Source organism: Pongo abelii, chromosome 3 (assembly GCF_028885655.2).
Source record: "Pongo abelii isolate AG06213 chromosome 3, NHGRI_mPonAbe1-v2.0_pri, whole genome shotgun sequence".
Lineage (NCBI taxonomy): Eukaryota > Metazoa > Chordata > Mammalia > Primates > Hominidae > Pongo > Pongo abelii.
Window position 1 is genome coordinate 121,636,121 of NC_071988.2, and position 25,798 is coordinate 121,661,918.

Sequence of the window (25,798 nt, forward strand, 5' to 3'; positions counted from 1 at the left end):
TTCCCTCTATGTTTTACACGGGTTTTTCAAATTTGTCATTCTGCGTAATTTTCTTAATTCTCTGCAGTGTCCATTCTGACTTTAACTGTACCAAAAGAAGATTTTCATTATACTATTATATTATTTTCTTATTTCAGCCAATATTCTTCATATCTCTGTATTTAATTCAGCCTTTTTCTTTCATAGGGATGCCTGCTCCTGCTTTTTAGAGGCTCTTAGGTCTTTGTCAGGAAATGGAGTCTTGGAAAATTCTTATATAATTTTGAAGAAAAGAATTTTCAGAGCAATGAACTCCCTCTTAGTCTTTAAGGAACTCTCTCCTTCTCTAACCATCCCCTCGCCAATCTTTTCCTTCTCATATATTAGTAGGCTCCATTGTTTATTTCCTGGATGCACTGCCAGACTGGGGAAGAACTGTTTAGGATTGCATTTTTCTACAAAGTGTGGTCTCCTTAGTTCCCTTTTTCTGTTCATCTGGGCTCAGGAAACTTTTTTCTTTCACATCTAAACCTGAAAGCCAGGATGCAGCCTTTTACTTTTATTCTGTTGGCATTCATCAAATGTGACTGTGCCAGTACTAAATGGAATCTTGTGCTTTCAGTTGTGCAGAGGAGCCAATTGAAGTTCTTTGAACAGTGTCATACATGAACGAGTACACCCATTTCAGTACTCCCAGCTCTCCTGTGTCTAATTTATTTTTTTTTCAAATACAAAACATCTTAGGACACTAATTTAGTACTCATCTCTACTTTATACTAGTGGAATAGAAAAATAAAAAGGGAAAAACTTGATAGAAGTGATATAAGGAGAGGACAAGACTCTGACTACTTCTGAAAATAACAATTTTTTTTAAGGTTTCAGACACTATTCTGTCATTAGGTATACAAAGGGGAAATGAGCCAGAGACTTTTTTTTTGGTGCACGTGTGTGTGTGTGTGTGTGTGCGTGAATATCTTTTGGTTCTGAGTCAGATGATATGGTATAGAGTCTAGTAATTTGCTTTTCAATCTGTCCTCACTGACAATGCATTTAGAGGAAATTACCTGGAAAATTTGGTACATCTTTTTTCTTTTTCTTTGGTATTGTCAGTTTTTGTCTCTTTTTTATCTTCATGGTTATTTTATGGGAGACAGCAGACCAGACATCTAATCTGTATTCCTGTTCCTCATTAAATCTCGTTTGATTTTGGAGAATTGTACTAGTAGTGTTTGTGAAAGTAAAAAAAGTTAGTAAATTTAACAGAAATATGTTTGTATTTTTATTGCAAAAGGCGATTAAACACAGATAGCTCCTGTTCCCATAGCCCAGGCTCATTTTCAGGAGCACAGTCTCTGTAGCACAGTCATTAATAGCATGGACTTTGAAGTCAAACAGACCTGGATCTAAATGTAGGTAATAGTACTTTCTGTAACACTGGGCTACTTGCTCAATCAGACTGAGCCTCAGTTTTTTCATATGTAAAATGGAGATAATAGTATCTACCATATAGGGTTGTTGTGAGGAATGCACTTAGTATTGTATTTGGCATATCATAAATACTCAATGGATGGCAGCCAGAACTGATTATTACAAGTATGATAGGAGATAATTTCTTTGAATTTCTTGAGTACATGTGAAATTCCTAAGGCTGGTAAACAAGACAGTCTTATTGAATACTTTTAGAAAATTATATTTATGATAAAGATATATGCCATTGTATGCATTAACATATAATTATTTTAACAATATACCCTAAATAATTTTCCTATCGTATTCACCTTACCCATATAAGTTAGCATGCAAACATGTTCCTAGGCAAATTGTATAGGAACTGATTACAGGTATTTAGTTATTCGCGTATGTAAGTGGCAATTAGAGTACATTTTAAAAATAAAATTATTAACCTGCTTTCCCTAGAAGCACAATATGATAATGGTCTCTTAAGAAAACAAAAAGTCTCCCACATAGGAAAGAAACAAAGAGTCCTCAACAAAAATACTAAACAATTTTGCGCTAGTCATGTGGCGTTCCCTTGAATACTAGCCAAGGAAGACAGGCCACTGGAATGTATCAATGGAATAGTCCAGCAGATGCTTGGCTCACAGTTGTTGGGTTCCAAGTTCTTAAGGCTTTGTCCTGCCACAGAAAGGTAGGCATTATTGATCAAAGAGCATGATTTACATTAAAACTGGCATAATGCTGAAAAGAGAATATACATACATTACTGGTAACTTTACCAAATAATTTCATGTGCCAACAAAATTTCTAACCATATCCACTTACAACCAATTCTTGATTTACAGGAATTAGAGACATAGTTTATAGCTTATGTAGCTATTTTTTTGCTTATCCTTGTTTTCATCTCCCTCTGCTGCCTATTTCCTTTCAGTTTCACTGTTTGAAATTTTACTCTTTCTTCTAACCACTCATATAAGAGATTTTTATAAAGTGAAATTTGAAACTATTGTTTATAACAAGGTCTCGAAATATGTGAATTTCATTTGTTTTAAACTATTATCCTTATAAAATTGACACAGTATATTTGAAAACATATCCATCTTTGAATAGTATATCTAAAAAGAGAGAAGGAGGAGGAGAAAAAAGTTGAGCAAATGCTAGGTTGTAAAATAGACATGGACCATCAATTATTTTTTCTGTTGTGGGAAATTGTTGCCTTTTTAATTTTATTATTTTATTATTTCAAGTTCTCAGGTACATGTGCAGAATGTGCAGGTTTGTTACATAGGTAAAGTTGTGCCATGGTGATTTGCTGCACCTATCAACCCATCACCTAGATATTAAGTTCAGCATGCATTAGCTCTTTTCCCTAATGCTCTCCCCTCTAACCCCCGCCCTGCCCTGATAGGCCCCAGTGTGTGTTGGACCATCCATTTAAAAAGAGCAGTTGGATCATAGAAAAGAAGACTTACACAGTAAAGGCATTCAGATACAATGGAAGGAGAACTGCACAATTCACATGTAGGTCATACAGATGTATGTCTTTAAGAAGTTCTAACTGCCACTTGCTAGGTGTGTGGCTTTAGGCAAGTCCTTTTTTAATATCCTTGAATTTCAGCATGGTTAATTGTGAAATGTGATATAAATATGAACTCCATTGTGTTTCCTTCTAATCAGGAGTGTGAGAAAATGCAGGGGTTTAAAGTTTAAAACAGCACAGGAAATGAGACTTGCTTGGAGAAATTAAACATAGCTTCTTGAAGAATAGAGGACATTCTGAGTGAAAGGCAAGGCAGCATAATATAATGGATGTGAGCATGAACTCTGGAGCCAGACTGCCTGGATTTGAATCCCAGCTCTACCACTTATCTGGTATGTTATCTTGAACAAGTTACTCACCTTTCTGTTCCTCAGTAGCCTCTTCTATAATATAGCCATGATAATTGTGTTAGGCTGTTTTTGCATCGTTGTGAAGGAATACTGCAGTCTGGGTAATTTATACGGAAAAGAGGTTTAATCGGGTCACAGTTCTGCAGGCTGTATAGGAAGCATGGTACCGGCATCCGCTCCTGGTGAGGGCCTCAAGAAACTTACAATCATGGTAGAAGGTAAAGTGGGTGCAGTTGTGTCATATGGCAAGAGTGGAAGAAAGAGTGGGGGAGATGCCATACTCTTTTAAACAGCCAGATCTCACACAAACTAACAGAGTGAGAACTCATCCATTACATAAGGATTACACCAAGACATTCATGAGGGATCCACCCCATGACCCAAAAACTTTCCACCAGGCCCCACCTCCAACATTGGGGGTTACAATTCAACATGAGATTTGGAGGGTATAAACATCCAAACTGTACCACTAATGGTAGTACTTACTTTATAGGGTTGTCATAAAGATTAAATAAGTTAATCTGTGTAAAACGCTTAGCATCTGGCATATACTGCATGCTATGGAAATAAATATATTTTGAGGAGAGAAAAATCAACTCCTTTCTTTTTAATTATACTTTAAGTTCTAGGGTACATGTGCACAACATGCAGGCCTGTTACATAGGTATACATGTGCCACGCTGGCCCGCTGCACCCATCAACCCATCATTTACATTAGGTATTTCTCCCAATGCTATCCCTTCCTCCGCCCCCGACCCCACAACAGGTCCAGGTGTGTGATGTTCCCCACCCTGTGTCCAAGTGTTCTCATTGTTCAATTCCCACCTATGAGTGAGAACATGCGGTGTTTGGTTTTCTGTCCTTGTGATAGTTTGCTCAGAATGATGGTTTCCAGCTTCATCCATGTCCCTGCAAAGGACATAAACTCATCCTTTTTTATGGCTGCATGGTATTCCATGGTATATCCAATCTATCATTGATGAACATTTGGGTTGGTTCCAAGTCTTTGCTATTGTGAATAGTGCCACAATAAACATACGTGTGCGTGTGTCTTTATAGTAGCATGATTTATAATCCTTTGGGTATATACCCAGTAATGGGGCTGCTGGCAACCTACAGAATGGGAGAAAAGTTTTGCAATCCACCCATCTGACAAAAGGCTAATATCCAGAATCTACAAAGAACTTAAACAAATTTACAAGAAAAAAACAAACAACCCCATCAAAAAGTGGGCAAAAGATATGAACAGACACTTCTCAAAAGAAGACATTTATGCAGCCAACAGACACATGAAAAAAATGAAAAAAAAAATGCTCATCATCACTGGTCATCAGAGAAATGTAAATCAAAACCACAATGAGATACCATCTCACACCAGTTAGAATGGTGATCATTAAAAAGTCAGGAAACAACAGATGCTGGAGAGGATGTGGAGAAATAGGAACGCTTTTACACTGTTGGTGGGAGTGTAAACTAGTTCAACCATTGTGGAAGACAGTGTGGCGATTCCTCAAAATCAACTCTTAAACAAATAGTCTTGACGACAGTTTTATGTTAAGGGCTTATACTTCATACATGAGTGCTTATTATGTGAGTGTTTATTACTCTAATGTGAATATTATGTGGTTTGAAGAATAAAATTAAAATTTTCTGTTTTCAGTTTGCATATAGGATTTAAAAAAAATAAAATGAATAATGGCAAATTGAAAGTAGTGGTTCCTAGGGTATTACTACTGTTGAATCTTTGCCCCAATCATAGGACGTCTAGATTGTTTCAGCAACCCACCTGAATTTGAGTGGTCACAAACTTCCCTAAAGTCCCAGAGATGGATACTAGTGCAAAAGATATTGGGAGAAAGAAGCTGTTGGTTCCCCAAAGTAGCACTAAAAGCATTCAGGAAGTATTAAAAATGGCTGCACCCAGTTCTACAAGAGAAAGCTGTATAGGAAAGTGTCATATCTAGCTTTAGCTCCTACTGTGTCTGAAGAATTCTTGGGGGTGGATGGGAGATATCACTGCAGCATAGTATTGTGATAGGCTGGATTATTCTCAATTGTTTGTTCTCTGTGACACACTTTGGCCAATGATATGTGAGTGTATCAGCTGTCCCATCCAATATTAGCTTCAATGCACCTGGGTGCTTCTTAGGACTCCTGCTTCCTGCCCTTTACCATGAGAACAGCAGGTCTCAGAGAGTGGCTACTCCTTCAACCTAGGTTTTGGAATGAGAAGACCCAAGAGGTCTGATGAGCCCAACTGAGTTCACAGGACCAAGCCTAGTCCCACAGTCTTTGAGTAACAAGAGGAATTAATGGGTACTTGTTGTAAGCTGCTGAGCTATTACGCTGTTTGTTCTGCAGCAAAAGCTATCATGTGCTGTATTACTTAGTATAGATTTTCAATTTCCCTTCTTGAGGACATGGCCAAAGTGGTCAAGGGAAATTTGTAGTGCTGAAAAAGCACTTTGGCACATTAGTCTAATTTAAATGTCCTTAGTGTCATCGTTAGAATACCTTCATTTTTATCTTGTAAAGACCGTAAATCTTCAGAGTTTGTAAGTAAATATTCTATTTTTTTGTTTATGTTTTTGAGAGATTAGTAATAGCTTTGAGGAACAAGGGCATATTGTCTTTCTCTAGTGCTATTACAAAGTACCACATACATTGGTGGCACTACTTGAACTGTTACAGTTTATTTGAAGTAAGTGAAATGATAATAATACTCTTGACATTACATTTCCAGACCCGCTTTTGTCTAAAACATTCAAAGAACTCTTGAAACTCTGCCTCAGGATTCTTACAATTTTACAAGCAGTGAAGTAGCTCTAATTATTGTTACAATGTTTATTAATAATACGAATAATCATTGTGCAATGTTCACAAGGTGGAAATATGTAAACAATAATTTTGGAAAATAAAATGCCTGGGTGTTTGAGATTGCATAACAAGTATCAATGGCCAATTAAATTTGAAATAATTTCTATGATAAATTCCTACATACGGTATACTATTTTGGGACTATGACTATAAAAAGTTCTGCTTTTTAGTGTAATAGAGCAGGAACAAGCTAGATAAGTAATGTCAAATATAAGACGAAGCATCTGTTTTCACCACTAGTATGAACATTCTGACAAATTTTTCTATCTTACAATTTCTTTATTTTCCATATAAAGTGATATAATTGCTGCAAACTTGACTTTAGGATTCAAAATTTGACTTCTTAGTGACTCCAAATGACCCCCCGTGATTAGTTTTTAGTCTCCATCTGATATGTCTTGGCTCTGTGTCCCCACTCAAATCTCATCTCAAATTGTAATCCCCATGTGTCAAGGGAGGGACCTGGTGGGGAGTGATTGGATCATGGGGGAGGTTCCCCAATGCTGTTCTCATGGTAGTAAGTGAGCTCTCATGAGATCTGATGGCTTAATAGTGGCACTGCTCCCTTCGCTCTCTCTCTTTCCTGCCACGTTGTGAAGAAGTTACTTGCTTCCCCTTCGCCTTCCGCCATGATTGTAAGCTTTCTGAGACCTCCCCAGCCATGCAGAACTGTGAGTCAATTAAACCTCCTTTTCTTATAAATTACCCAGTCTCAGGTAGTGTCTATATTGCAGTGTGAGAACAGATTAATACACTATCTTTAACTACTCAGCGGCATTTTATTTATTTATTTATTTGCTGAGATGGAGTTTCCCTCTTGTTGCCCAGGCTGGAGTGCAATGGCACGATCTCGGCTCACTGCAACCTCTGCCTCTCGGGTTCAAGCGATTTTCCTGCCTCAGCCTCCCGGGTAGCTGGGATTACAGGCATGCACCACCAAGTCTGGCTAATTTTGTATTTTTAGTAAAGGCAGGGTTCTTCCATGTCGGTCAGGCTGGTTTCAAACTTCCGATCTCAGGTGATCCGCCCACCTCAGCCTCCCAAAGTGCTGGGATTACAGGTGTGAGCCACCATGCCCGGCCTTTAGTGACATTTTAAAACAATAAATTGCTCCTTCCTTGAAATATTTCACTTAGCTTCTGGGGCACTTCACTCTCCTAATTTTCCTTTTACCCTGTGACACCTCCTATTTAGTTTCCTTGATGGCTCTTCTCCTCTTTCTCCGGTCTAAATGTTGGAAAGCCCCAGGGCTCAGGACTAGGCCTGTTGCTCTTCTCCGTATACAAGCTTTCTCTGATTTTCTCAACCAAGGCTTTCATAATGGTTTATACATTGACAACTCCCAAAGTAGCCTCTCCAGGCTTGGCTTCTCCTCTGAGCTATAAGCTGCATATCCAGCTTTCTATCTGATATACTACTTAGCTGTCTGATGGGCATTTCTAACAGAACTCTTGATTTTCTGTTCACATCTGCTGCTCTCTCAGTCTTTCCCATCACTGGGACACTAACATTTAACTAATTATCTGTGCCACAAACTTAAAAATTATCTTTAATTTCTCTCTTTCCCTCATATCTCACATCAATCTATGATCTTTAAACTATATCCTGAATCCAGTCAGTTCTTAATCCTTTCACTGCTACCACCCTGATCCAAGCTGCCATCATCTCTCCTTTTTATTAGTACAACAAGCCTCTTCACTTGTCCTTCTTGCATCCACATGTGCCTCCATTCAGCCAGTTCTCTAGAACATCAGTTGGAGTGATCTTTTTAAAATAAAATCTTAAAATCTTTATTTTGTTATTTCATTAATAACATAAAAATTTCCTGCAATACTTCGCATGGCCCTGACTACCTCCAACTGCATCTCCTACTCTGTGTTGCTCCATCAGCTTTAGCCACGCCATTCTCACTGGTCTTTGAACATTTCAAACTTGTCCCTGCCTGAGGGTCTTAATCCCTGCTCTTCGTGCCCTCTGTAATGTGTTTTCTCGGACCCCCAGGTTGCTTTCTAGCTTCGTTTAGCTCTGCTTAAACAGCACATTTTCCCAGAGGCCCTCCTTCATAATCACATCCTAGTCTTCAGTACTCTTCTCTAACCTCTTCTCCTGCTTTATTTTGTTGTATTATGTATTCCTTTTTTATTGACTATTACCGCTCACACTAATATGTAAGGTCTATGATTGTGAGAAATTTGTCTGTCTTATGAGAATTGGTCTGTTCACTGACATATCTCTATGAATAATGCTGAGCAGATTTTAGATGCTCAATATAGACTTGTTGAATGAGTATGTGCATGAATTTTTTCACATTTGGCATATAAACATTGTTATATCATCTTTGCAGATTGTAGATTTTATAATTTAAAACCTATTATTACTATTACTTGAGAAAGAGTTTTGCTCCGCTGCCCAGGCTGGAGTACAGTGGCGTGATCTCTGCTCGTTGCAACCTCTATCTCCCAGGTTCAAACAATTCTCATGCCTCAGCCTCCCGAGTAGCTGAGATTGCAGGCATGCACCACCACGCCTGGTTAATTTTTGTATTTTTAGTAGAGATGGGGTTTCACCTTGCTGGCCAAGCTGGTCTCGAATGCCTGACGTCAGGTGATCTGCCCACTTTGGCCTCCCAAAGTGCTGGAATTACAGGTGTGAGCCACTGTGCCCAGCCTAAAAAATAATTTGTTTCAAGTTAATGTCTGGCCTCACATTCTAGCTTAATTGGTATTCATACTGTTCTTCCTGTTTTCTTTTGTTTGCATTACACCACTGTAGCTTTTTGCATCCATTTTTATGTATTAATTTTTATTCATAGTGTTATCCCCTGTTTCATTCCTGACTTAGCAATCTGTGTCTTCTTTCTTCTTTCATTGTCAGTATATCTAGAATTTTGTCAGTTTTATTGATCTTTTCAAAGAAACATCTTTTAATTTTGTTGATTTTTACTTGTGTTTATGTTTTCAATTTTACTGATTTTCACTCTTATCTTTATTATGCACTTCCTTCTCCTTGCTTTAGGTTTATCTTGCTCTTTGTTAAAGTAGGAGTTCAGATTATTTATTGATTTTTTTTCTGCTGTCTTATATATGCATTTAGTGCTGTAAAGTTTCTTCTCAGCACTACTTTACCTATGTCCCACAAACTTCGATATCTCATAGTTTCATTCAGTTCAGTGTATTTCCTCTGAGACTTTCTGTTTGACCCATGCATTATTTAGAATGTGTAGCTTAGCTTCCAAGTGTTTGGAAATTTTTGTTATTTTTCTCTTATTAATTTCTACTGTGGCTGGAGAATACACTGTAAGATTTCAATTCTTTTAAGTTTCTGAGATTTGCTTTGTGCCCAAGATATGGCCCATCTTGGTATATATTCTTTGGGCACTTGAAAGAATGTGTATTCTGCTATTATTGGATGGAGTGTTTTATAAACATTGATTACATAGTTAGGGTTGATGCTGTTGTTAAGTGCTATATCTCTGCTGAGTTTTTGTCTAGTTGTTTATCCATTATTGGGAGAGAGGGATGATGACATCTCCAGATTTATTTGTTTCTCTTTTCAGTTTTGTCAGCTTATGCTTTACATATTTTGCAGCTCTGTTGTTTGGTACATACATATCTGGAATTGCTATCCTTCTTAGTGAATTGACCTTTTTATCATGATATATTCCTCTCTATCTCTGGTAATTTTCTTAATTCAGTAGTTCACATTTTTGATATTAATATAACCACTCCTGCTTTCCTCTTAATAATGTTTGTATAATATATCCTTTTCCATCTACCCTTTTGCTTTCAACCTACATCATTATTTTTCAAGTGAGTTTCTTATATACAGCACATAGTTGAGTTATATTTTTTAATACATTCTACCAATCTCTTTCTTTTAATTTGTGTATTTAGACCATTTACATTTAATTTAATTATGAATATGTCAAGGTGTACGTCTGCCACTTTGTGTTTTGCTTTCTGTTTTTTTTATATGGGTTACTTGAACATTTAAAATTTTAAAATTTTGATTTATATGTAGTGTTTTTGAGTGTACCTCTTTGTATAGTTTTCTTTATGGTTGTCCTAGGTATGACAACATCTGTACATAACTTATCACAGTTTACTAGTGTTGCCATTTTACCACTTTAAGTGAAGTATAGAAAAGTTAACTCCTTTTAGTCTTCTCTCTGTGTATTTAGAACCACAGTTCTAGAGTCAAACTCTGTCTTATATTTTGTTTTAACCATCATATATAACTTAGAATTCTCAAGGGAATCAGAAAAGTTTATTGTATTTACCTATATTTTTGCTTGTCATGCTTTTTCTTTTTTCCCCTTGTTCCAAGTTTCCTTCTTTAGTCATTTTCTTTCTGTTTAGAGAATTTTCTTTAGCCATTGTTGATATAAGTGATACAAAAAAATCAGAAGAGACCAACTGGGAATTTGTATCCTATTTAAATCTTGTTTAAACTTAATACCTTAAAAAACCTTAAGTGCAATACAACTATTTGGAAAGTCTGGGTTTGGCCATCAAATCCTATAAACAGAAGAGCTTCTAAGACACTTCCTTATAGCATTTATTTAGTGAGGAAGATCACATAAAATCAAGTCTACTGGACATTGAAGCTTGCTTAGCTGAGATTTATAAAATCAATTCAATTTTCCTGAACTTTTATATTTTAGGGAAATTTCTGACTGGGTTAGCAATTTTTCTGTATATTGTGAAGCTGATAAAAAATTAAAATACTTAGGCTAAATTAAAGTTCTAAGGAAGATTTTCTGTCCCTACTTTTATAGGTAGGTTCTCTTTCTTATAAATCTATCAACTTTTTTTTAGCATGTCTTAAGTATTTACTCATTCATTATCTATTTACTCACTCATTCATTATTTGGTAAGTAACTTCAATGTGCTAAGAACTGTTCTAAGATTTGGGGGAAGATCTGTGAACAAAATCGACCAATTTCCTGCCTTTTTGGAACGTTCATTTTTTTAAGGGCAACCCACAGTAATTTAAAAGTAAGCAAATAGACGTGGAAAATAATGTCAGTTTATTTGTCAAGAACACAGAGTGTAACTAACCTCATTATTAGAGAATGATAACCTTCTACTTCAAATTATGTAATTATTAGACATCCTCTTTAAAAGGTATTTCAGGTATCATTTTGATAAATCACAAAGCTTATTTTTATTTTAAGATAGTAACTCTATGAGAGTTGTTACTCAGACTGACTGCATCAGATTTTTCTGGAGGTTTCCATTAAACATATAGATTCTTAGATTCCACTCAAGATGGATTAAATCATAATCTTGAGGGCTGAGGGCTGAGTATGTGTGCCTCTGAATGTTTTCCCTCGGTCACTGGATATGCAGCCAGGATAGGAATCACTGCAGCTACATTAGAAACAAAAAGAACTTTAGACACACTTATTCTCTTTATTATTAGCACATGGAGAAATTGATTAGGAGTAGAACATAATTTCTGGTTTCCCTCATCCTTCATCTCTATCTGCAGGCAAAGTTGAGAACAAGCTTCATGACCTCAATATAGAACTTCGGTTACCAGACCTTCTACAGTGCCTCAATACTACTTTGAAGGTCAGAATCAGGCAGAACTGTGTCTTGATGGAATAGGTAGCAATTTACAGTTAAGCACCACAGTGATGTGATTTGTTCTTATAACCATCTAAACTGGACATAGAATGATTTCAGTCTAAGATGAGCTGTGTATGTGCCCCATACAATATAGAATAAAAGATTATCAATCTTTTATATACGTGGCATGGTTTTATTGTCACAAACTATATTGGCCTTAGTAGAAAAAAAAAGACCAAAATTTCAAAAAGGATGAGAAAATTTTTGACTGAAGTTCCTCAATTTTTAAAAAGACTCTGGCTAATTATCCTGCATGTAGCAAGTAACATTGTTAATTACCTAGCGAATTGTTTGTCATCAGAAAATCCCAGAGGATACATTAGGAAGTTACACTGCTCAAGGTTAAAGATTTTGTGAAGGATTTATTTACTGTGTTTATGCTCTGTGGCGGTGTTTTGCAAACCTACCTTCAACTTGAAAACTCAGCCAAGGAGCTCAAAAAAATTTGATATCCAGGTCCCACCTCCAGATGCTCTGAATTCAATTAGTCTAAGGTGGGATTTAGGCATTCAATTTTTAAAAAAGTTTCCTCGATGATTCTACTGTGCAGCCCAAGTAGAGAATTACAGCCCTGTGGCTTAGAAATTTGGTGCCTAAATTTTCCTATATTGTCACACAGGCACAAGCCCCATTTGGTCTTAGGCCCATATGTTTTACTCAATTTTCACACTTAAGTGGAAACATGGAATGCATTGGTCATACCCAAGTACTTGTCAGGGGATGTACTTTTGAGCTCATGATCATTCAATACCCACTAGAACTTAAGTTAGAAAACCATTATTAAACATAGTCCAATAAAACTTCATTGGGTTTTAGGTAAGTCAAAAATTGAGAATCACGAGTAGTGTTACACAGTCAATAACCACTAGGACCTTGGTATTAACCACCAGCAGAACCTCTTAGTCATTGTAAACTCTCTTATCTTTCTAATTTAATTTTATATATTATCTTGCACAATTGTAAAATTCATATATCTCTCTCTCTCACCTACCCATGCACTTAGATTATAAGCTATTGAAAGAAGAAACTATGTCTTTTATGTCTCCATATCTTTTATTTCTCTTGTATTTCATCAGAATAGAAACAGTGCCAAGAATCTAGTAAATGTTTGATAAATATTTTTAAAAGAAAGAATAAATGAATAAATGAACAATTGATCCTTGTATCTCAGGTGACAGAATGTAATTATATGTCCTTAGAATTGTAAATATCCTAAGACAATGTGTTAAGAATGTTAAGTACAAAAATAAAAGCGACGATGGTAAGTTGTATTAAAAATAAACAAACAAAATAAGTCCCACTAGTAATATCTGCTATGGTTTAAATGTTCCTCGCAAAAAGTATGTGTTGGGCCTAATGAGAGATGTTTAGGTCATGAGGGCTCTAACCTCATGAAGGGATTAAAGTCAATTGTAAAAGGTCTTGATGCTGTCAGTTCATGCTCTTGCTCTCACTTACCTTCTCTTTGTATCTCTACCATGGGATAATGCAGCAAGAAGGCTCTCACCAGATGCCAGCCCCTTGATCTTGGCCTTCTCAGCCTCCAAAACCATGAGCCAAATACATATCTGTTCATTATAAATTACTCAGTCTCTCCTAGCACTTTGGAAGGCTGAGGTGGGCAGATCACTTGAGGTCAGGCATTCCAGACCAGCCTGGCCAACACAGTGAAACCCCGTCTTTACTAAAAATATAAAAATTAGGTGGGCATGGTGGTGGGTGCCTGTAATCCCAGCTACTCGGGAGGCTGAGGGAGGAGAATTGCTTGAACCTGGGAGGTGGAGGTTGCAGTGAGCTGAGATTGTGCCACTGAACTCCAGCCTGGGTGACAGAGAGATACTCTGTCTCAAAAAAAAAAACCCATAAAAATAAATAAATAAATTACTCAGCCTCAGATACTCTGTTTTAGTAGCACAAAGCAGACTAAGAAAGTTGGTTCTGAGAAGTGGGGCTGTTGCTATACCAAATAACTGAAAATGTGGAAATTAATTTGGAATTGGGTAATGGATAAAGGCTGGAAGAGAAGGCTAGAAAAAGTCTAGAAAGCTGGAAAAATTTGGAAGAGCAAGCTAGAAAACTGCAGTGAGTGAATGGTTAGGGTCATTCTGGTGAGGGCTCAGAAGAAGAGAATATTTGTAGAGACTTCTTTTTTCTTTTTCTTTTGTAATTTTTTTGAGACAGTGTCTCACTCTGTCACCCAAGCTAGAGTGCAGTGGCATGATCTCAGCTCACTGCAACCTCCGCCTCCTGGGTTCAAGTGATTCTCCTGCTTCAGCTTCCTAAGTAGCTGGGATTACAGGCATGTGCCACCACATCTGGCTAATTTTTGTATTTTTAATAGAGATGAGGTTTCACCATGTTGGCCAGGCTGGTCTCTAACTCCTGACCTCAAGTGATCTGCCCACCTCAGCCTCCCAGAGTGCTGAGATTAGAGGTGTGAGCCACCATGCCCAGATGTCTGAGACTTCTTAGAGATTACTTAAGTGGTTGAAATCAGAATATTGGTGGAACTATGTAAAGGCAATTATAACAAGGTATGAGATGGAAATGAGGAACAGGGTATTGGAAACTGGAGTAAAGGCCATCCTTGTTATAAAGCAGCACAGAACTTGGCTAAATTGTGTTCATGCTCTAAGGCTTTATCAAAGGTGGAATTTAAGAGTAATTAACTAAGATATCTGGCAGAAGAAATAGCTAAACAGCAACATATTCAAGGCAGTACATGGTTTCTTTTGGCCACTCATAGGAAAATGAGAGAAATGAGAAGTTATTTAAAGACAGAATTTATAATGAAAATGGAAGAAGAATGGAAAGATTTGGAAAATATGCAGCCTGGCCTTGTAAAGAGTGAAGACGTGTTTAAAAGAGAAAACCAAAGATGTAGTCAAGTAACTGTTTACTACAGAGATTATTACAGATAGAAGGGAGCCAGGTGCTATTCATCAAGACAATGGGACAATGACCTTAAAGGCATTTTAGAGATCTTGGATGCAGGCTAGAACCTTGAAAGCAAGGGTTCCAGAGAGGTGCCAATAGGCCCTCAGCATTCACTGGCCTGTGCCACCTCAAATCTCTGCTCCCCATATTTTAGCACAATGCTTCTCGGCCACCGCAGCCTTGGTCAAGTGGGCCCAGCTGTGGCTCCTGCTCCTGCTCTGGAGGGCACAAGCCATAAACTTTGGCAGCATTCACATGATGCTGACTCTGCAGATAAGCAGAGTGCATGAGCTGTGAGGCCACGGCAACCTCCACCTAGATTTCACAGGATGTATTAGACAGTCTGGGGGCTTAGGAAAGGAAATTTGTCACAGGGACAGAGCCATGACACAGAGCCCCCACTAAAGCAATCCCCACCAGAACTGTGGGTTTGGGGTTGCTGCAGATACCCCAGAACTGTAGAGCTACTACCATGCAACTCCAGCCTGAGGGAGCTACAGGCATGCAACTCCAGCCTATGAGAACTGCAGCATGACCTGTGCTCAGCAGAGCCATAGGAGCCAGGCTGCTTGAGGCCTTGGGAGTCTAATCCCCACTCCAGTGTTCCCAGGATGCAAGTCATAGAGTCAAAAGAGATTATTCTGGCATCTTAAGATTTAATGTTGTTTTTCCCTCTTGGGTTTTGGACTCACCTGGGACCAGTTACCCCATTCTTCTTGCCGATTTTTTCCTTTTGAAATGAAAATGTCTATCCTATTTATCCTATGCCTGTCCTACCATTGTATTTTGGAAGTAGATAACTTGTTTAATTTTGCAGGCCCACAGCTCAAGGGAAATTTGCCTTAGGATGAATCATGTCTTGAGGCTAACCTGTATCTGATTTAGATGAAACTCTGGACTTTGGACTTTTGAGCTGATACTGGAGCAATTTAAAACTTTTGGGGCTATTGGGATGGAATTAATGTAATTTGTATGTGAGAAGAACATGAATTTTGAGGGTAAAGGGGGGAATGCTATGGCTTAAATATCTCTCTCCAAAAGCATGTATGAAAAACTTAATCCCCAATGCAGCAGTGTTGGGAGGTAGACCCAATGGTAGGTGTTTAGGTCATGAGAGTACCACCTTCGTGAATGGATTAATGCTGATTATAAAAGGACTTGAGGCTATGAATTTACTCTTGTGCTCTCTCTTATTCTCTCTTTGCCCTTCTGCCACACTATGACAGAGCAAAAAGGTCCTCACCAGATGCAGCCCCTCAATCTTGGACTTCCCAGACTCTAGAACCATGAGCCAAATGAATTTCTGTTAATTATAAATCGCCCAGTCTCAGGTATTCCGTTATAGAAGTACAAAATGGGCTAGGAAAGCTTTCTTCTTCTTTCTGCTTGGTGTTCTATATTCCATACTGTTAGCAAGTTCACAGCTAAATAAGAATCCATATGTGTGCTTAGCAGGAGGGGTGATGGATGGCAATTTATCAGTTTCTATACTGGTGACTGAAACTTATGGATCTTAGCACTTCCCAGTTGCTGGTGATTAATGGGTTTGTTTACATCTTCTCCCTTTGGTCTAGAGGGAGATGCTGAGTGGGGTTCCTGCCAGCACTCTGGAAGGTTTGGCTCAGTCCCAAAGCCAAGAGCTCTGTAGCCCAAGCTGTGTTTATGCCATGGAAGCCCTTGGGCTTTTTTGGATTTTAATCACCTTCTGAACAGATGCATTTCTGTTAGGATGAACAAGGTATTGATATTTGCATTGTGCTCATTAAAATCAAAACTCTGGTTATTAAACAGTGTTCATTTTTGCTTCTAACAAATAAATAAAATAAAATAAAATGTGATTTCTTTCAATCTGATTCCTGATGCCACAGTTACACTTTTAACAAAAATTACAGGGACTTCTAAATTATAATCTCAGGTTATTGATAATCTCTTTTTGGTTGAACAATGTTAAGAGTAAAGTGGAAACAAATATGAAAAACCTCTGTGCACAGCAAGATATTTAAGGTAGCAGGCTGTTTCCTGTCTTTGAGAAAGTAAAATGTGTGTGTTTATGCATGAATAATTATGCTGTATGTGCACAAGCAACATGTTTACTTTTCATTATCTGACAAGGTCCAGAGTGTGTTACTTAATTATGAAACTGGCTTTCACACAAAAATAGGAGTTACTTTTAATTTCATAGCGCTGCCCTGTTAAGAAGGAGGGTGGAAAATTAAGCCAAATTAATGAATAAACTTCTGCAACTTCTTGCCATCAGAAAACATTGTATGCATAGTTTGATAATTGGCTTGTATAGCTTTGTATACCTAGAACCCTCTCTTTCCTCTTTATTTCTTTGGTAGTGTTTATTGCCTTATCTGGAAAGCCCATGAAAACCAGATCTGATATTTTTATTGTGTTGAAACAATTCTGGTAAAAATAGATTCTAAATAAACAAAACAGTTGTCAAGAAAAGCAGCTGAGTCTGGTTTAGAGGTCTAGCAGATGGGAAAACACTGAACCAGGAATGGAGAGAAAGGACCTTTGATTCTCTGATACAGACACTATTGTGGTTGCGGGTTTGTGACAATTGCCAAGAGCTTCTAGCCACCAGCTTTCATCAAATTGTGACACAAAGTTAGAATTTAAAAATGATAAAAGAATTAAGTGCAAGAGAGACATCCCTTAAAAGGATGAGAGGAAAGAGGGTAAGGATATATCTAGTTGACCCCAAGTTTTGGTTAGAAAAACATGATGCTTTGATGAATAAATCTCTGATGACTAAAGCTTCTTTATAAAAAAAATGCCTGTGCTATAATAAATAACAAATAGAAATTTCATAAACTGTGTAAAGTAATGTTACTATGTCTCCTACCCTAGTAACCTCTGATTCTTCACATCATACCAGTTGGGAGCTAAATACTGAATCACATTGGCAATAACAAATTATTTAATTAGGTCTACCCTTTCTTGCAGAATCTCCTCTCACCCTCATATTTCTGGACACAATCAAGGCACATCCAAGCTCACTAATAGCTATAACAGGTCAACAGCATTTTTTCCTCTTTTGCTCTCATTCTTCCTGTGGTGCCTGCTACCGAGGGCTTCAATTCTCAATAAGTCTTATGAGAACTCTTTCATTGCAGCCACAGTGGGCGTTAATATGTTGGGAGTTTTTTGGCAGCAAGTGACAAAACCCAGTTAACCTTGGTTAGCTGATGAAATCCCATGGCAGGATTGCAGTGGTCTTAGGAGCAAAAGAGTCAGTGAATTCAACCAGAACAGGAGTCTCCTCCTCCCTTTTCACCTTGTTGCATCTGCTTTATTCTCACCTCTTTCTTCAGGTTGGCTCTTTCCAAGACACATGCTGATAGTTTCTGATCTTTGTATTTTGTGAACTAGGCATCCACAAGGCACTGCCAACTCTGTCAATTCTAGAATTTCCAGGCAAGGCTCTCATTGGCTCGGTGTTGGTCAGGTGCTCTCCGCTCGTACAATCAAGCATGAACATGAAAGGGTAACACCATGACCGGCCCAGCTGGACATAAAAGGGTAACAACACCATGACTGGCCCAGCTGGAGCCATGTGCCCACTCCTGGACAAATCCATGGTGGTCAGGGAGCAAGCTGACATTGTAACATGGCCACTAAGCAATATGTGGTCAGGAGTCACACCAGTCTTCCTGACCACTAAATCCTGAGCACATAGCATTGACCATCACCCAGGCAGAGGTACAGCAGTGCAATCTCAGCTCACTGCAACTTCTGCCTCCTGGGTTCAAGCAATTCTCCTGCCTCAGCCTCCCGAGTAGGTGGGATTACAGGCTCCTGCTACCACACCTGGCTAATTTTTGTATTTTTAATAGAGACAGGGTTTCTCCATGTTGGCCATGCTGGTCTCAAACTCCTGATCTCAAGTGATCTGTCTGCCTCGGCCTCTCAAAGTGCTGGGATTATAGGCAGGAGCCACCGCACCCAGACCCTAGTGGGTACTTTTTAAATTGCAGGATGAAAGGGTTATGAGTGTGCCTGTTTGTGCATAGGGTGTGTGTGTGCATTGTAGACTGGTGGTCAGTAGGAAAACCAAGGGTTTCCTATGTGCTCATGTTACTGTCACTTCCCATTGATGCCTACAGTGATGACACTGAACCAAACTGCAAACATTCCACAGTGCCAACATCATGCTGATTTCTGATACTGCAAGATCTTGTGGTAGTTTCTTCTATATTCTGTGCCTCAATGAGGTAAAAAATATTTCTTATTCATGGCTACTGTTGCCATGGTCTCTGTTCACAGCTGCTGAGGTCAGGCTTTGCTGGAGCTGTTCTTCCATGTTAAGTCACAGGCATGTGGAGAGTAACAGTATATGACAGATGCATGTTCATCTCTTTCATAGAGATCATGTAGGATCATCTATTTAAATGAGAACTCTCTCTTGTTCTTGAGGTGCAGGCCCTACAGAGGTGCTGTCCTGTCATTCTAAAGTTTTTGAAAATTTTATGTACTTTTTCAGTATCACCTGCATGCCTTACTCCCTGAGACTCGTGGGTTCATTGCTGGAGGGCAGTCTTAGACCTCAGTGTCATGCTCTGCTGGCTAATAATTCCTTTTTCCTCTGAAGTTGGGGCATCCGGACTGAGTCAAATTCATGTTCCTGAGTAACTCTTCCCTTAGGATCAGTTATTTTCCACATGTGGCCTGTGTTCTTCATGCAACTCCTGCTATGGTGGGTCTGTTCTACCTCTAGACAACCTTGACATGTCCAAATCTCAAGGCATACATAATTTAGGCTGGAACCATGACTCCTGTGGATGTCTGGCTGAACGGGATGAAATGGCATAACATACAATTTCCATTTATCCATTTGAAACCCCCACCCAGGATAGTAAACAGGACCAAGCTTAGGCATGTTGGTGAATGCTGGGAAAGTGTCTTTATTGGCTTCAACTTTCCCATCTTGTGACCATCGTCCCCCTCTGGATGATGATCTTCTCCTGCCTTAAGGCATAAATCCACTTAGGTATTTGCATTTTTAACCTTTTAAACTTTGATCCAATAGTGTAACGTAATTGCTTGCTGATACAATTGAGGGAGGGGGATTCATTTAATTGGTTCCAGACAGTGGAAGGGGAGATAGTCTTCAGTTCCTGGTTGAAGTGGAAGGAAGGTAGGATTGAATTCAGCCCAGAGTTCAGGCTTTTAAAAGGGGACTAGATTTAAAGATGAATGATGAACCCTCTTCCTTTTCCTCTCTCAAGATTCCTTGTTTCCTTGGAGAGAAAATAAGGGAGTCCCCTGAATCCCCCTGAGGTTGTTTTCTTGGAGCTTCAAGAGTGAAGTTAGTGCTTATCGTCATGTGCTCCTTGAGGACCTGGAGCTAAGCCTGGAGTTACTTGGGTCCCCTCCACCACCAGTGACTGTCCTTCCAACTTCCCCTGTCCTTACATCTCTAGTTTAAACTCAGGTCAATCTTCTGTCTAATCTCTGTCGCTCTTTACCTCCTTGTTCCAAAGTGCATTTTTTTTTTCAGATTTATTATATTTATTTATTTTACATTTGAAAATAGTACCAATAAAATGACTCAAAATTGGAAAACAGAGAAAAAAGTGGTAAAAAAGTATAAATATGCACCATTCTAATGTAAAAAAAGAAGTCCAACATTTTGTCTAGATAGTAATTCCTTTCTGTTTTTTTGTAAGCATAATTTCTAAAAAGTTATAAACATAAAATGGTTTTAATCACTTGAAAGTACACTTTTTTTTTCTTACTTTGTAACTTATGCCTTTATATGCCTTTTGTGGATTCTCACATGGTCTTTATAACCAGTTGGTATGTATTTAACATAAATTAAGTTAGTATTTAATTATGCTTTCACCCCATGATTCAGAATGCTTTCTTATTTGATTTTAACTTCTGGTAGTAAAGCTTCTAACAATGAAATCTGTTTGTAGAAAATTCCTCTTTAATAATAGATGTAGAGTTGCAGTTGGTTTGGAGCTGAGAGCTCCAAAAATAACTGAATTTGGTCATAAGTCTGAACAATTTTGCTGTTGGAGATAGCCCAAAACATCCATCCATCAAAAAGTTCAGTTAGATAGTTATATAACCCAATGAAAGGGAAATGAGAGAAAATATCTTGTATTTAAGATATACATAAATGGTTTATAAACCCAGTGAAAAAAATTTGGTGCGTCTCATACTAGGTCAGGGGCATTTTGAGGCTTCTTCTCATCTACCATTCTACTTCTTTACGTCTTCCCCAAAAAACTAAAAAAAAATTAGATAATTTCCTTTTCACTGATGATCTAGGTAGAAAAGAAAGCGTCTTACTCGTGATTTCAGCGTGCATAAAGAATTAAGCTACTTTTCAGGTATTTCAAGTTAACTCTCAATTCTGATTTCCCAAAGAAAACTCCAGAGCAATTTCCAACTGCCTCAATTTTCTGTTTCAGGTGAATGTGGATTATTTTGGCCCGTATTGTTTTGAAATTGCACTTTGAGTATGTACATCCATTTACCTAAGAGAGAAAAGTATACTGTACATATTATTGCAAAAGTTTGAAATGACTAATTTAGAAATGTATTCTGACCTAAAGCACAGGGCTTGTATTTCCTAGTTGTCTGTCTTGAAAAAAAAATGCCAGAAAACACTCCTGAATAATCACTGCAGCTTAATTCCAGAGCTCTGCTTGCCACAGCTTTCAGTGTGACATTCATTAGCTCTGCAGCACATAGGCCATCCTCTGAACCAGGGGAGGGGTCAAGAGTTAGGTGCTGGAATATATTGAGTCCCGTGGGTTCAATCATCTCAGGGCTGCCAGTGTCCTCAGAGAGCAAGGGAAAGGCCTTGGAGACAAGGTGCTCTTTGCTTCTTTTCTTTTTCAGTGTGGACAAATCCCCCGGTTTATTAGATTCTAAGTTTTATTATATTTTATTTGTACCCATAAATAATTTTAGAGTATAAATAAAGAGAATTTATGTGAAGTAAATAATTTGTGAGGCCAACCATTTGGCTTATGTGTTTGAATTCTGTCTTCTTCATTCTACCCTCCAATTTATTTTTATTCTAATTTTGCCTAGTAGAGGAGGTTGAATTGATGTTTTGTGTTTTGAAGGGTGTTTTTAGTCCTAACAGCTATAATTGTGCCTTTAGAGCCAGATCATGGCAAAATAATTGAAAATCCTTGTAGCATGTGAGGAACACCATATGAAACAGTGAAGAGTGGGTTCAGATTTCAAAATGTGGCCACTGATGTATCTGGAATGAATATTTTGTTCTGTTATGTTTAAATATTTAAATATTTGGTGATATCTAGGTCAACAGCTCTCAAACTTTTTGTCTCAGAGTGACTTTACACTTTTAAAAGTCATTGATGTTCCCCAAGGGGTTTTTGCTTACTGTAGTACTCTCTTATTCATGGAGGTTGCATTACAAGACCCCTAGTGGATGCCTGAAACCTTGGATAGTACTAAACCCTATATATACTATGTCTTTTCCTATACATACATGCCTATGATAAAGTTTAATTTATAAATTAGTCACACTGATAATAACAATAACTAATAATAAAATAGAACAATTATAAAAATTATACTGATATGGTTTTGCTGTGTCCCAACCCAAATCTCATCTTGAGTTATAGCTCTGATAATTCCCACATGTTGTGGGAGGGACCCAGCAGAAGATAATTGAATCATGGGGGTGGGTCTTTCTCGTGCTATTCTTGTGATAGTGAATAAGTCTCACAAGATCTGATGGTTTTATAAAGGGAAGTTTCCCTGCACAAACTCTCTTCTCTTGACTGCTGCCATGTGAGACATGCCTTGCACCTTCCACCATGATTGAGAGGCCTCTCCAGCCACATGGAACTGTGAGTCTATTAAACTCCTTTCTTTTGTAAATTGCCCAGTCTCAAGTATGTCTTTATCAGCAGTGTGAAAATGAACTAATACATATATACTGAAATAAAAGTTATGTAAATATGATCTCTCTCTCAAAATATCTTATTTTATATAATATTTTTGAACTATGGTTGACCTCAGTGTAACTGAAACTGCGGAAAGTGAAACCATAAATGAAAGGGTATCTACTGAGATTTATCATTTTAGAAATTAAAACAGAAATTGGGAAAAAAGAAATCATTTACAATTCTAAAATAATAATCGAGTTGGATGTTAACAAAAATATTTATATTAAAAATATTCATCTTTTCTGAAATAAAAACAGCAATTTCGTGGGAAGAGCAACATTGTTTTACAATTTTGAAATCTCTTTAATATTGAACTGTTCAAAACAGCTGGATTATCATATTTGCTTCTGAATTCAATCTGATGCAATATTTTATTTTTATTAAAGTATATACCGATAGGTAGTTAGAAAGGATATATTAATAGCCTTAAAAAGGTAACTATGGAAAACCTTCTTTGATATTATACCATAACTAGGCATGTGGTAGTTTTTTAAATGTTAGTTGCAATGTGGATTCTGAAGCCATATCAATTAATTTTTTGTGCACTGTTACCTTAAAGCTACATTAAAATCCTTTTGTCTATCTTGCAATGTGGATGATTCTTTTAATCAAGCTTGATTGGTAATACTGCATAGATTACTTGGAAACTATTTGTTCACATGCACATTTTCACAATGTTGACACATTTATTATAAGATATTAAGACATCACTTTTTTTTATTATACTTTAAATTTTTTGAATATACTCTAATTTCTGGGATATTATACTTTAAGTTCTGGGGTATTACACTTTAAGTTCTGCAGAACGTGCAGGTTTGTCACATAGGTATGCATATGCCATGGTGGTTTGCTGCACCCATCAACCCATCATCTACATTAGGTATTTCTCCTAAGGCTATCCCTCCCCTAGCCCCCACCACCCCCTGACAGGCCCCGGTGTGTGATGTTCCCCTCCCTGTGTCCATGTGTTCTCATGTTCAACTCCCATTATGAGTGAGAACATGTGGTGTTTGGTTTTCTGTTACTGTGTTAGTATACTGAGAATGATGGTTTCCAGCATCATTCATGTCCCTGCAAAGGACATGACCTCATCCTTTTTTATGGCTGCATAGTATTCCATGGTGTATATGTGCCACATTTTCTTTATCCAGTCTATCATTGATGGGCATTTGGGTTGGTTCCAAGTCTTTGCTATTGTGAATACTGCTGCAATAAACATATGCATGCATGTGTCTTTATCATAGAACGATTTATAATCCTTTGGGTATATACCCAGTAATGGGATTGCTGGGTCAAATGGTATTTCTGTTTCTAGATCCTTGAGGAATTGCCACACGGTCTTCCACAATGGTTGAACTAATTGTTCACCCACCAACAGTGTAAAAGTGTTCCTGTTTCTCCACATCCTCTCCAGCATCTGTTGTTTCCCAACTTTTTATTGATTGCCATTCTAACTGGCATGAGATGGTATCTCATTGTGGTTTTTATTTGCATTTCTCTAATGATCAGTGATGAGGAGCTTTTTTCTGGTATGTTTGTTGGCTGCATAAATGTTTTCTTTTGAAAAGTGTCTCATCATATCCTTCACCCACTTTTTGATGGGGTTGTTTTTTTCTTGTAAATTTGTTTAAGTTCCTTGTAGATTCCAGATATTAGACCTTTGTCAGATGGATAGATTGCAAAAATTTTCTTCAATTCTGTAGGCTGCCTGTTCACTCTGATGATATCTTTTGCTGTGCAGAAGCTCTTTAGTTTAATTAGATCCCATTTGTCAATTTTGGCTTTTATTGCCATTGCTTTTGGTGTTTTAGTCATGAAGTCTTTGTCCATGCCTATGTCCTGAATGATGTTGCCTAGGTTTTCTTCTAGGGTTTTTATGGTTTCAGGTCTTACCTTTAAGTCTTTAATCCATTTTAAGTTAATTTTTGTATAAGGTGTAAGGAACGAGTCCAGTTTTAGTTTTCTGCATATGGCTAGCCAGTTTTCCCAGCATCATTTATTAAATAGGGAATACCTTCTTCATTGCTTGTTTTTGTCAGGTTTGTTGAAGATCAGATGGTTGTAGATGTGTGGCATTATTTCTGAGGCCTCTGTTCTGTTCCATTGGTCTATGTATCTGTTTTGGTACCAGTACTATGCTGTTTTGGTTACTGTAGCCTTGTAGTATTGTTTGAAATCAGGTAGCGTGATGTCTCCAGCTTTGTTCTTTTTGCTTAGGATTGTCTTGGCTATACAGGCTCTTTTTTGGTTCCATATAAAATTTTAAATAGTTTTTTCTAATTCTGTGAAGAAAGTCAATAGTAGCTTGATGGGGATAGCTTTGAATCTATAAATTGTTTTGGGCAGTATGGCCATTTTCATGATATTGATTCTTCCTATCCATGAGCATGGAAGGTTTTTCCATTTGTTTGTGTCCTCTCTTATTTCCTTGAGCAGTGGTTTTTAGTTCTCCTTGAAGAGGTCTTTCACATCCTTGTAATTTGTATTCCTAGGTATTTTATTCTCTTTGTAGCAATTGTAAATGGGAGCTCACTCATGATTTGGCTCTCTATTATTGGTGTATAGGAATGCTTGTGATTTTTGCACATTGATTTTGTATCCTGAGACTTTGCTGAAGTTGCTTATCAGCTTGAGGAGATTTTGGGCTGAGACGATGGGGTTTTCTAAGTATATAATCATGTCACCTGCAAACACAGACAATTCAACTTCCTCTCTTCCTATTTAAAGGCCCTTTATTTCTTTCTCTTGCCTGATTGCCCTGGCCAGAACTTCCAATACTATGTTGAATAGGAGTAGTGAGAGAGGGCATTCTTGTGTTGTGCCTGTTTTCAAAGGGAATGCTTCTAGCTTTTGCCCATTTAGTATGATATTGGATGTGGGTTTGTCATAAATAGCTCTTATTATTTTGAGAAATGTTCCATCAATACCTAGTTTATTGAGAGTTTTTAACATGAAGTGGTGTTGAATTTTATTACAGGTTTTTTCTGCATCTATTGAGATAATCATGTGATTTTTGTCATTGGTTCTGCTTATGTGATGGATTACGTTTATTGATTTGTGTATGTTAAACTAGCC

At 37.7% G+C, this 25,798-nt stretch overlaps 1 long non-coding RNA gene across 2 annotated transcripts in view; it reads left to right on the top strand.

Moving 5' to 3' along the window:
* Window positions 1–2,120: 2,120 nt before the first annotated feature.
* The window catches only part of LOC129059043 (uncharacterized), a 49,211-nt gene continuing 25,533 nt past the window's right edge, over window positions 2,121–25,798 (top strand). Inside the window, exons 1-2 of one of the 2 annotated variants that reach the window (XR_008524660.2) lie at window positions 2,121–2,206; window positions 3,115–3,309. This is a non-coding gene — a long non-coding RNA (uncharacterized LOC129059043). Of the gene's footprint in view, window positions 2,207–2,840; window positions 2,959–3,114; window positions 3,310–25,798 lie in introns of those variants that run through there. The other variant, XR_010139755.1, reaches the window with a different exon arrangement.